The sequence below is a fragment of the Eublepharis macularius genome, chromosome 1 (genome assembly GCF_028583425.1).
Source record: "Eublepharis macularius isolate TG4126 chromosome 1, MPM_Emac_v1.0, whole genome shotgun sequence".
NCBI classification, from domain to species: domain Eukaryota; kingdom Metazoa; phylum Chordata; class Lepidosauria; order Squamata; family Eublepharidae; genus Eublepharis; species Eublepharis macularius.
In genome coordinates, this window is record NC_072790.1 from 129,420,226 (window position 1) to 129,433,033 (window position 12,808).

The following is a 12,808-nucleotide window of genomic DNA, read 5'->3' on the forward strand; positions in this document are numbered from 1 at the left end:
AAATCAATTTGCTGATATTGGAACCCAAAAGAAAGTTTAAAAGCCTGAAACAGGTTCTCAGATTCCTGGGGGAATCCTTGTATTTAACACTTATAAAAATAAAATTTATCTAGCTCTCTTTGTATGCAACTAGACAGCAAACTAGTTCCATTGGAAAGCTTGTTGATGGAGCAACTGTGACTGCAGGCATGTACAAATGTTTGACTTGGTGTGGTATATTTGCTGTTTTTCCCTCACAGTCAAGGGATGTTGGTGCTAATATCAATGTATCCCATTATTTCCTGTTCAGTGTGCTACAGCACACAGTGTTGTCAGAATGAATTGCTTCCACACTGGCAGGAAATATAACCATTGATAGAAAATAGTTCAGAAAAAATGGCCCTGAATCTAGATTGAAAGTAGAAGTATATACAAAATGTATACTTCTACTTTTTGTAACGGCCCCAGTCCAGAAATCCTGATTATGTGTTGCCTAAGGCATTATACTCAGTGAAGCTTTTCTTTACCTACCTTCCTCAATCTTCTGCTTACCCTTCCAGTCACCTTTAGTGGAGTATAACAAGCATCAAGAAGATTACAGGTATAATACATTGTTCACATAGATATTTTTTCATGCCTTTTGAGTCACGTTGTGAAAACCAGACAAGCCCATGCTAGGCTCTCCTGGCCCTTTTTATATACCCAGTGTAATGCTGATCACCATTTTGGGGTCAGGAAGGAATTTTCTCCAGGCCAGATTGGCTAGAGATCCTAAGGTTTTTTTGTCATCCTGTGGGCATAAAGCAAGGATCACTGGGGAGTTATGGGGGATGTAACTTATAATTTCCTGCATTGTTCAGGAAGTTTGACTAGATGATCCTTGGAGTGTCTTCTCTACATCCTCCAGCTGTACTGCAAATCCATTCTCACAAATCAACTGTCAGATAAGCACACCAGACAACTAGGTGCTGGTTCAAGTTTGTCAGTCTTCCCTGTTTGCTTGCTTGCCCACCATTAACTCCTCCTCCTCCTGCAGTTGGGGAAGGCTCACAAAGCACTTCTGTCCAAGTGATCCAGCTGTGATGGGGCTTTGTTAAATCTCACCTCCTGGAGGCAGTGGCAGAATTAGCAGTAAAGAATGAGATATGTAACATTTGATTTATATACCACCCTTCAGGACAACAACACCCCACTCAGAGCAGTTTACAAAGTGTGTTATTATTAACCTCACGACAATCACCCCGTGAGGTGGGTGGGGCTGAGAGAACTCTGAAAGAGCTGTGACTGACCCAAGGTCACCCAGCTGGCTTCAAGCAGAGGAGTGGGTAATCAAACCCGTTTCTCCAGATTAGAGTCCTGCTGCTCTTAAGCACTACACCAAATGGGGTGGGGAGAGGTCAGACTGTAATATTTGAATCAAGTGTGATTTGCTGGTATACTTTTCTGATAAGTCACTTGTGATGGAGTCTTGCAGTGGAACTAAAATAATGCTTCCCTAATTTCAGTTTCTGAGCCACATAACAATTTTGTATAGTTTTGCCTTGAAGCAGCTGGTGACAGCATCTTGACAGGTTGACTCATGGTGCCAGCCCAATACATCACGATGGTATGCCCACACTGGTTAAGAAGCTCATGCTGCAAAACATCACTGATTTGTTCACTTCTCTTTTCACAGTTGTCTGAAAACTGCATCTTACACTCAGAGGGACCATTATCTGAAGAAGGCAATGAACGAAAATGGATTCTGCATTACTGGGCTAAAGACCAATGATTTGGAATGGTGATACTAGATCTCTGCTTTTCAATGTCATTCTGAGAAGGCATCTGACAATCCTGAGGCACCATCAGGAGCTCAAGCCCCCTTCTTTTACTTTTGATTGTTAACACTTTCTTTTCACAATATGTTAATATAACTTTTTTTTTTTTTGCTGGCAAGTTGCATTGGGGAAGGCAGGAAGTGTCGCCTTTTGTTGAGATTACTGCCTAGGAAGGAAGTTGGCATCTTTTAGGCTCACTTTTTTTATTAGTGCTTCCAAAACTGGAGTGTAATTCTTTTGTGTATTTATGTGTATATCTTTAAGCAAAATCTAATTTTAATGTATATTCCCTCTACATATGTGAAAAAAATATAAAATGACCTTCTCATTTGTCTTGCCTAGTAGGAAAATAACTAAGTACATGAGATTATAGGGAGGCACTGTGAGTTGCAGTTGGCCATAGATTTTAATACATTCGCTTCCTACTGTGTGGAAGCCCCAGCGTTTAATGCTGCATTGGCTCTTGCTTCCATAAAAGAACATTTATGAGTGAAAAGCAAAGTTTGTCTTTGGATCAGTTGAAATATCAATTAATTAGACCGAAGCTAGTTTTCTACCACCTGCTCCATGCATGGTGATATTTGTGTTATATGTGTTGAAAACATTTCAGCAGCAGTCTAGAGGAGGGTCAGGTGTCTAAGAAGACTGAGTTCAATGTTTTAATGTCTGTCTGTGTCTGTACTGGATTACAGCTCTCAAGTTTATTTGAATACAATTTGTTTTTGTATGGAACACCTCAGAGAAAGTGGGATGTCTTTAAAGGTCAAACAAACAAATAGCCACAATTTTACCAGATTTGAGTGTGACTTGGTTAAGGAACTATCATACCAAATATGAGGCAAAACCCAGAACTAATTTTAATTTGTCAAGAACCAGAAAAATAGTTCAATTTTTTTTTTTAAAAAAATGATAATGTCTTCCTGTTCTTGGAACATACCATGTCAGGAAATGAGACCATTCTTTTCAAAAAGGTTTTGAGCAGCAAAGGATTAAGTCTGTTCCATATTTGTGTCCCCTTGTTAGGTAAGTGGGTTCCACTTCGTTCATTTAGTGACCTGTGATCTCTAAAAAGTGTTTTAAATAAAGATGTCTTACATTTAACTTTGTGCTTTAATTAATTATTTTTTAAAGAAACCCTCAACTTAGGAAACCTTCCACAAAGACATTTGTGATTTTGCTAGGTATAAGATTGCAGGTCACTATCGGTTGTGCATAACTACTGGGCAGGCTTTAAATGCTAAATAGTTGAACAATAGTGAAAATGTTCAAAGCATTTAGTATTTGATCTTCTAGACATCAAACAGGTTTAGCAGGTCAAGTTCTCTTGCACTTTGGAGCCTCCGCACCTATCTGGCTGAGCCTGTTGCATAGTCCAGCAGCTTCACTGTCCTACATGTATAGTAATTTATTTGAAAAGGAATGAAGTGAGCTGCAAATACCTTCTTGTAGGAGCTGCATAAAGAGTGAAGAAAGTAAAATTTCATTGGTGTACTAGCCCCATCTAGTGGTGACCTATACACGTTGTAACTTAAGCCTTAAGAACTCTGCCTAACATTGCTTTCCCTCTGATAAAATATGGCAGTTAGGGGTTTCTCAAAATTCACTTAACATAGTATCTGGAACAGCGTTGCTAATGAACAGTAATATATAATCTTATTAGTGAACTATCACATGTACAATTATTTGATAAAAGTGTTGATCAGTAAAAGATTAAAATGGAAAGATGCTTTTTAAAAAACAATCCTCCTTAGCAAGTATGACAGTGGGATGATATGAACACCATGAAATTCAACAGTCTAATACTGCAATCCATGTCAAGTTATAGGCAATGAAATGTTTTTAGATATTTGAGGATAAGAAAGGTGAATGACCACTTTTCTTAATAAGTATTTACAACTTTTTTTTCTCTATTGCAGTGTCTATGTTGGTCCATTGAAATCACAGTGCAAATGGCCATTAAATCATTTCAGTTTAATTATTAATACTTTTTGTTCTTTCATATAAGGCTGCCAAACTGAACGTGCGGATAATTGTTTTGCCATGAAATCTGCTGATGGGAACCACTGAGGTTTAGTGAGAGGCAGTACTTGGTTGGATGCTGTTTAACAGAACCAGTTTTTTTACTGATGGCCATTGACAGGAAGCTAAGCGTGAGGAAGCTGTATCAGCACCATGCTCCTTTGTGTCTGTTAATGAGCCAACAGTGCTTTATGCAGCCCATACTTGCATAGTACGGACCCTGCCTCCATCTCTTCTTTCAGGGTCTGCCAGTAAAGATGTTGGGGCCTCCTTATCAGTTGCCATTTGGCAATAACACCCAATTAATGGCCCCTTAGGCTGATTTCAAGGCAAATCAAATTGTTTTTGCTGCCTTATTTATATATCTGCTAGCACGTCTCCAAAAATTGGCCTAGTCAAATGAGGAATTTAATATTCCTTCAGGCCTAAATACAAATGCTTAATGTATTTTGCTGAGACCAGATGCTGGAGTAATGTGTTATCTTCATAACACATAGCTGGAAAAAATTTAATCTGAAACTTTTCCCACAGTTGAGTGTTGTTCGCTGAACTCTCTATCTGTCAAAGCAAATTAGAGATCCACAGATATTGTTTTGAGAGGCCCAAAAAAATTGTTCTCCTTGAAAAGTAGTAGTATCTGTATGCAAGGTAGCATGTGGTTATATCCAAGATTTGCAGTGCAATCATATGCAAAAAGCCTAGAGTAACTTAGCATAGGTTTGCATTGTAAGTTTTGTTACCACACAAATGCCTAAAAATGCATTTCTGAGAATGCTGACCTAGAGTGAGCTGGAAGTTTTAAACTAAGTATTGAAGCTTAGCAGTCAGTAGCTTCTTTCAGCAAAAAAAGTGACAAGTAGCACCTTGTTTATGAATCACTTAGATATATTCCATGTGTTTGTCTACAATATGTAAACGTGTAAAGTGAGTAACATGGTATGTCTCAAAATTGTTGGGAGTTTTCTTTAGTTGCAGCTTTCTCCACTTCCCATTTTTCCCCTCCCCCCTCCTTCAGTTTACAATTGGTTGTTCTGACAATGGTTCTTGATTGCCAAATGTTAGATTTCACTTTCATTATGTGCTTCACAACAGGACTGTCTAATTCATTCCCCCAGAACTAAATGAGGCCCTGACCAGTCGCTGACTGCTGTCTAGCAGATGATTGGAACACTTAGATTTTGTGGCCTACCTAGGGCTAGAAAAGGAGGGATTTTATCATAGCACCTGGCAGGCTGCATTACCTGGCTGATGGGCTGCTGATTTGACAGGCCTGCTTTGCAGCACCAAACAAATGGGCAACCATTTGTTCATACAAATTGCAATGTATGTGTGGGAAGCCATATTGCAGTAGCTACAACCAGTTAAAAATAATTACAAAGAACAGTGGCATGGTCTATATAATCCTGGTTCTAATCTTTATAGTTCCATGGCTGTTAATAATATGTAAAGTTCTCTAAACAGCATTTAAATAAAACCTAGTAATCACAATGTAAATTACCAGTGGCTAGAAGTTAGGCAGCAAGTGCTTAGTTCTTGCTTTTTTATATACTGATCTAGGGCCTTTCTAAGCAATGCAAAGAACACAAATCATATAACCAATATTTCTTCTTGTAACTGACTTATTTCAAAGAAACACCAGAAGAATTTTCTCCTGGTTCAAGGAGCATGTCTCCATTCACAGATACTGCTTTGTTACAGTGTATTGCTTTGGCCTCAAAATACTCAGATGATGCTGCAAATTTCAGCTTGTGCCACAACTCCAAGCTTTTGCAGTTTCTTCTAATCCAATGTGATTGGATCGATACTTTGATTTTCTATGTTTTTAAAATAGATTTTCTTGGACTAAATAAAATACAAACACAAATTAATTTATCTGTGTGTCTTTTGTCATTCTTATAATGATTTTTCTTACTCTCTTGAGCAAGAGGATTCAATGAGTTGAAATTAGAACATCATTGCTCTGTTGCTGCCAGCAAATAATAGAAAACACTAAAGTTATTGATTAACTCTGCAGTTTGTAGCAAGGGTGCATGCAGAGGTTGTTTCAGGCTTACCCTCAGCTGGGGAACTCCTTTATGCTAGAAAATGCCAAAGAACAGGCTGGGTATCTTTCAAAACTGTTACTGCAAACTTTCTGACCAAGGATGAATTATGGTGGTAGGTATTTTGCATGTTGAGCTTTCTGCAACCTAAACACAGTAAACGCTAAAGTAAGTTATTCTAAAAAATGAAATTAGCTCCTAAGCAAATAAATAATGCAGCGAAGGAACCACAGTATTAACATACTGAATGTTAAAATCAGATTGGTCACCTGATCTGCATTTAGCAACAGGTGATGAATCAATTTTAGAAGAATGGTTGTTGTGGATTGTGTGTTGTGTAGAATAACATTCTAGATATACCTTTAAAATGTCTTGATTCCTTTCTTGCACATTTTGTTAAGTGTGGAAGTTAAGATAAATGTAAAGTACTGGCACATTACAAAGACTATACAGGTTCAAAATAATCGTTTTAGTTGATCTAAACAGCGATCCAGCAGATTTCTATCTCCTCTATGCATTTACATTCTGATTAAGTTGCAGTGATTTCCAAATAATGCAAATCTTTATCTTCAGCCTGATAGCCTGCATCTAAATGTGAATTGGCATGACTTAACAATTGTGACAATGACAATTAGGCTCATTAAAGATCTTAATGGATCTGCGATAAGCATGTCAGTTCGTGTGTTCTGTGTTTTATAATAAAGGACAACTAATACTTGAGGGATCAAAATAAATTCCAAATTGTAAGAAGAAAACTACCTTTCCCTTAGGATAAGCTTAGGCAGATTATTTGCCTTGTGCTTCAAATTCCACTTCGGCATTTTTAGCTTCTGTTACAATCCTGCAGTAAATGGTAAAAGGTAAAGTAGCAACATTCAGATAGCAGAGTTTCCCCCTTCCTATTAGTCTAGCCAGTTTGTGTAGTGGTTAGAGTATCAGACTAAGATCTGGAAGTCCCACGTTTGAATTCCGACTCTGCCATGGAAGCTTGCTTGGTCCAGTCACACCTTCTCAGCCCAACTTACAGTACATGTGAACATAAAATGGAGGAAAGGAGAATTATGTAAACTGCTTTGGGCTGCCGTTGGGGACAAAAGTGGGGTTTAAATGAAGTAAGAAATAAATGATACATCTTGGCATTCTTTGAGCTAGTTAAAGCTAACCTACTTTGTGAGGTATAGCTCCCATTGGCTGTTAGGAGAGGTGTGAGAAAGGAGAGGAAGAAATCAAAAAGCAAGGGTGGCCTAAAGCAATAGAAAAGTTAGCAGTTGTCAGTAGACCTTATAAAATTTCATTCCTAAACATTTACTAGAAAATTCTCATTGAATTCAAAGGCCCATAAGAGACCTGATGGAAAGTAGATCAACTTACCTTAAATGTTTCTAGGCATACTAGTATTGTGATTGACTTTCATACTGTGTTTGATTTTTTTCAACTGCAGAACAAACTTGCTGAACATTCACTAATGAAATTCAGTGCATTGTGCATTGTTAGTTTGCACAAATGCATGGAATCCTGTGCTGTGGTCTCATTAAAAATTGCTAGTAACTGGGTGTTTTTTGATTAAGTGCAAATTAATAAAAGGCATGGAATTTGGCATTAGAATTCCTGAGAATCTCAAGTTTTCTTTTGAGGGTGGAGTCAAAAAAGCAAATTTCTTGCCCTTATGACTAAATACACACTTTTAAAAATTTATTTACCTTCTATTATGGATCACAAAACAGCAAGCAAGCTATGGAGTTCTTTATTTAGCCTGATACTCCAACCCTTCCCCCCCACCCCCAATGAGAAGAGGGGAAGAAAAATGTTTCAGGGCATGATGAGGAAAAGCCCCATTCTTCAAATTGGTGTTGGGTAGGAAGATTCAAGTTCAGTAGCACCTTAAAAACCAACAAGATTTTCAGACCAACAAGAGTCTCGAAAGCTTATACCCTTAAAATCTTGTTTGTCTTTAAGGTGCTACTGGACTTGAAGCTGTTCTACTACAGTCGAACATGGCTATCCATCTAAAACTATCCTGGTGTTGCATGCAAATATAGGTCAATAGGCCAAGAGTTAACCGAAGCCAAATGGGATAACATTATGATGTGACTGGAAGGCAAGCAGCCCATATAATCGGTCCAATCTAAAGCTCATCTTCCTCCAGTCGATGGATCCCAAGACAAACAAATACTGTGGGTAGTTGTATTGGGCCATAGAAAATGTAATTAATCGTTCCAAACTCTACCCTCTCCACACATTCTCTGTAATCAAAATATGTACTGTGCTACAGCTTTTTAATGATGTTACGATGTCGCATCTGGTGACAGTAGCTGTTTTCTGTAGGCTAATGTACCTTGATGCAATCATGCCACATCACAGTCATATTGATACAACTGTGTACCAGCTGTGCTCTATCTTATACACCTGTCAGAGTGTTTTTCTGTATGTTAAATTTGAAAGTTCTGAAATAAAAGCAACTGATTCAATTCTTTTTGATAGCAGTGGGATGCTACTGCATCAGTATTGGCCTGATAGTGCCCTTAACATTCACATTCCCCTCCTCCCACTTCCCTGCTTCAAATATAATTTAATTTTGAAAACTCACATGGATCAAACATCTTGTTCAAAAAAACCTAGGTGATTTTGGTGTGGTGCTTAAGGGCGCGGGACTCTAATCTGGAGAGCCGGGTTTGAATCCCCACTCCTCCACTTGAAGCCAGCTGGGTGATCTTGGGCTAGTCACAGTTCTCTGGAGCTCTCTCAGCCCCACCCACCTCACAGGGTGTTTTGTTGTGGGGATAATAATAACATACTTTGTAAACTGCTCTGAGTGGGGTGTTAAGGTGTCCTGAAGAGTGGTATATAAATTGAATGTTGTTGTTGTTGTTATAGAGAGAAAAGTAAGGTCTTGACCCTCATTGACTACTAAACTAACATTAAATCAGACAATCATTCTGCCCTTTTTGCTGAAATAGCAGAGTATCATTCCATGACTCCTGCAAGCATATCTAGCCCGAATAGTAGGAAAATATTTGCCTTGTAGCTATGCTGCTTCCCATTAGCTGCTTATTAACTAGCCTGTTTTGCCTTTGCTGAAGCTGTCTCATGTTTGCCTCAGTGATTTTATAATTCAACTTATAATTCAACTTAGAAAAAATGTACTGTAACTTTCTCAAGTAATGCCTTTGTCCTAAACCTATCCAGATAAACCAATTTTAAAACTAGTTTCAGGAACCTGTGCTTTTATTTACAACTATAGGCAGGATAATAGAAGATTGTTTCAGTTCCCCACCCTCTACAAGATAATAATCTTTCATCACAATAAAATATAACTGAAATTTCCCCATCTTTTCTATACTTAACCCTAAACTGGCTATTTTATCTATTTTACAGTATTTTCCCCAATGTTCTCCCCAAGGGACCCAACGAGAGGCACACAACTAGTTAAAAACCATTACAGTAGAAAAATATCAACAATAAATACCACTTAAAACAACATTAAAAAGATATTTCTACCAAAAGTGCAGTGATAGAAACTCAGACATTCATAAAATGCTTATCAAAATAGCTCAGTTTTGCAATTTTCTAAAAGTAAGCAGAGTGAGAGCCCATCTAACCAGCTGAGAAATTATTCCAACATATGGAACCATCATGGAGAAGAATCTGATGTGAGGAGTAGCCGTTTTCACCAACAGGTAGTGTGAAATCCTTAGTAGATCAGCTAAACAGCCGCTGCAGGGAGACATAATAGGGAAGACAGTTTTTAGGCATGTAGGTCCCAGTCCATGAATGATTTTATAGGTAATAACCAACCTCTTAAACTGAACATAGAAACTAACAGGCAACCAACTGAAAGTTTGTAATACAGATGAAATTTATACATGAAGCCTTATCCCCCAATAATAAACATTCCATCACGTTTTGAACCAACTGAAGTTTCCAAATTGTTTTCAAGAGCAGTCCTAATTAAAGGTAAATATAAATCTCATCTCAATACAGATCAGTGTGGCCTGGCCAGCTCCTCCTCCTCCTCATTGCCTTCCTTCATTTTTTAATCAAACACATACAGTGCCAACTTTCCCAACAAGGACACATCCCTCATGCTGTTGAGTTGACCAGCCAATTATCTCTCCCTACTGTAGGTGCAACTGACTGCACTACATTGAAGGAGGTAAGAATTAATGCAGGGTGCAGCTGCATGGACCCGATCCCCAAATCTTAGTATTCTCTGTTAATTCTGTTGCACAGGAGTCAGAGGAACACTACATGGTGGAATAGGTGGATTGGGCACATTATTGGACAACATGATGACTGCATCTACATATGGCTTTGCAGCATGATTAACATATGGGGGCAGAGTACGTCATTTCTGCCACCTTGCATTGTGGGGAGGAAAACTTAGCAAAGATTGGTATGAATCTGGACCAAGAGGAGGAGATTTCATCCATCTTGTCTCTGCAAGACAACAGGCAGGTAGCCTGTGCCAATCATCAGTAGAAGTAGTATTTCTCAGAAGGGGCTGATAGGAAAACATCGTCCATGACAATTTCAATCTACCTGTAAAGAGTTGGATGGATATGAATGGTAAGCTTCAGAGGTCTCAAAGTGTGTAACTTGTTCACTTCATCTATGAGATCATATCACCTGGCATAGGCAAGGCCAAGTTTGCAGCTTTCACTCACAGTTAACGTCCTAGGAGAAGGTGTTCACCAGCATCTTCTCCTGCCTACAGTGTTGTAAAGGTAGAATAAAAGAAAAGACAGACCTTTTCTCTTACATTCAGTACTAGCTAGAGAGTGGTGCTGCCTCTGAAGAAGAAAAGAATAGCCATTCCCAATTCTCACCCCTCAGTTTAACACTAACCCCCGATATGCTGGCAGAAGGACTGCCCCCACCCCAGTAAAAAACTTAGTTTGGTGAACTGTTTGGGATGGCGAAAGCTCCAAGCAACCAGACCCACTTGTCACCCATTGTGGCCAGCGGACCCTTTCTATACTTGTTCACTCTCAGAAAGGAGAGCACTGGTGGCATCTCTGTGCACCATGGGAGGGGTCTGTCCTCCTTGCAAAACAGCAAAGGATCATGTTATGCAAATGAGGGTAAATTTTGAAACAACTGACTGGTTTTTAAAATGGAGTCACAATGATGGCCTGAGACATTGGACTAGGTGTGCCATTCAGTGGCCTTCTGCTGGTGTGCTTGCTTGGGATTTTTCCATCTGCCAACTACGGGTGCAGTAGTCCTGCAGAAATAAGTTGGAGGAGCACCAAGAGGAGCTATATATCCACCAAAAAGACTGCAGTCTTTTTGGGCCCTCTCTTATTGACAATGTTAACTCTGAGTTGAATGTTCCGAAGTGTCTCCTCTTTTTCTTCCAACTCTTGGGTAGGTCGGTAGCTTTTTTTTTTTTTAAATCAGAAAGGAAGGTTGGGCTAGTCTCCAAACTTTACTGACCAAGAATAGGAAAAAAAAGTGGAGAACAATCCACTTCCCTCACTCCCCCCAATTGTCTCAGACTCTCACTCAAACTTTTCTCGGTCTGCTGTGAACAATGGAGAAGGGGGGGGGGGGCGCAGGATTTTGCATTTCTCTAACACAAATCTAAAATATTTTGGCTCTAGTTGGCACATGCATGATTGATCATAGTCAGACGCTAAGAATCATGGTATGCAAATAAATTATGCACAAGCTGAAGGTGCTGTTCTGTTTAGGCGCTAGCTTGCCATTTATGGTTTGCAGTTTTCTGGCATAAGAGTCGGTGAAACAATGACTGCACCGCCAACACTTGCTACTTCAGGGTCCAATAACACCAATTCCCTTATTTGTGTGTGCTGGAAACTCAGTGAATCAATGGTTCAGAGGGAGAGCTGTATTCTGTGCGGTTTTGGTGCCATTGAGTGTAAGAACAGTGACCCCAGAGCCTCCATTTAAAACCATGAGAAAGGCCATGAAAACCAAGAGAAGGAAAGAAAACTAACAAATTTCAAGTTTGACCTGGTGGCATCCTACCAGAAAACCAGCCAGCCACAGCAGATATTTCACTCAAAAATGGAACAGTAATTTTCAAATGCACACGCCTAGTTGTAACTGAGACCCGAAACAGACGTGACGAGTTACCTCAATTCAACCTGGGTTTCCTTGCCTCAAGGTTTGACGGGAAGTGTAGGCGTCCTTGCAGGTGCATCGCTGCATTTCTCCTTCCCCTGCTTGCGTGGCCCGGAGCTACATAGCCGCACGTGCTCTGCCTCCCCACCCCCGTCGCACTGAGCGTCACTTCATCTCCCCCCCTCCCTCGTCTGGCCCAGTCCCCGCAGTTCTGGGCTGCACGGCTTCTGGTGGGGGCCGGGCGAGTGAGGGGGAGATGCAGCATGCTCCGGGAGCCTTTCCTCCCGCTCTCCCGGTGCAGCCCAGTGTTGCTCTGTGGGGGCTGGACCAGGCGAGGGGGGGGAGATGAAGTGACGCTCAGTGCGACGGGGGGAGGCAAATCCACCCCCTTGCCTGCCCCAGCCCCCACAGAGCGACACTGGGCTGCACTGGTAGAGCAGGAGGAAAGGCTCCTGGAGCATGCTGCATCTCCCCCTCACTCGCCCGGCCCCCACCAGAAGCCGTGCAGCCCAGAACTGCGGGGACTGGGCCAGACGAGGGATGGGGGGAGATGAAGTGACGCTCAGTGCGATGGGGGAGGCAGAGCATGTGCGGCTATGTAGCTCCGGGCCACACAAGCAGGGGAAGGAGAAATGCAGCGATGCATCTGCAAGGACGCCTACACTTCCCGTCAAACCTCGAGGCAAGGAAACCCAGGTTGAATTGAGGTAACTTGTCACGTCTGTTTCGGCTCTGACTTGTTCCATTGGTTTACAAATTGTCTTCAAGAGCAGATGCATGTAGAAATGGTCTGGTCTTAACGTTCAGTGGAACATTACCAACTTTAGGTGGACTGGAACCACTGGTTATAATCTGTCCTTATTA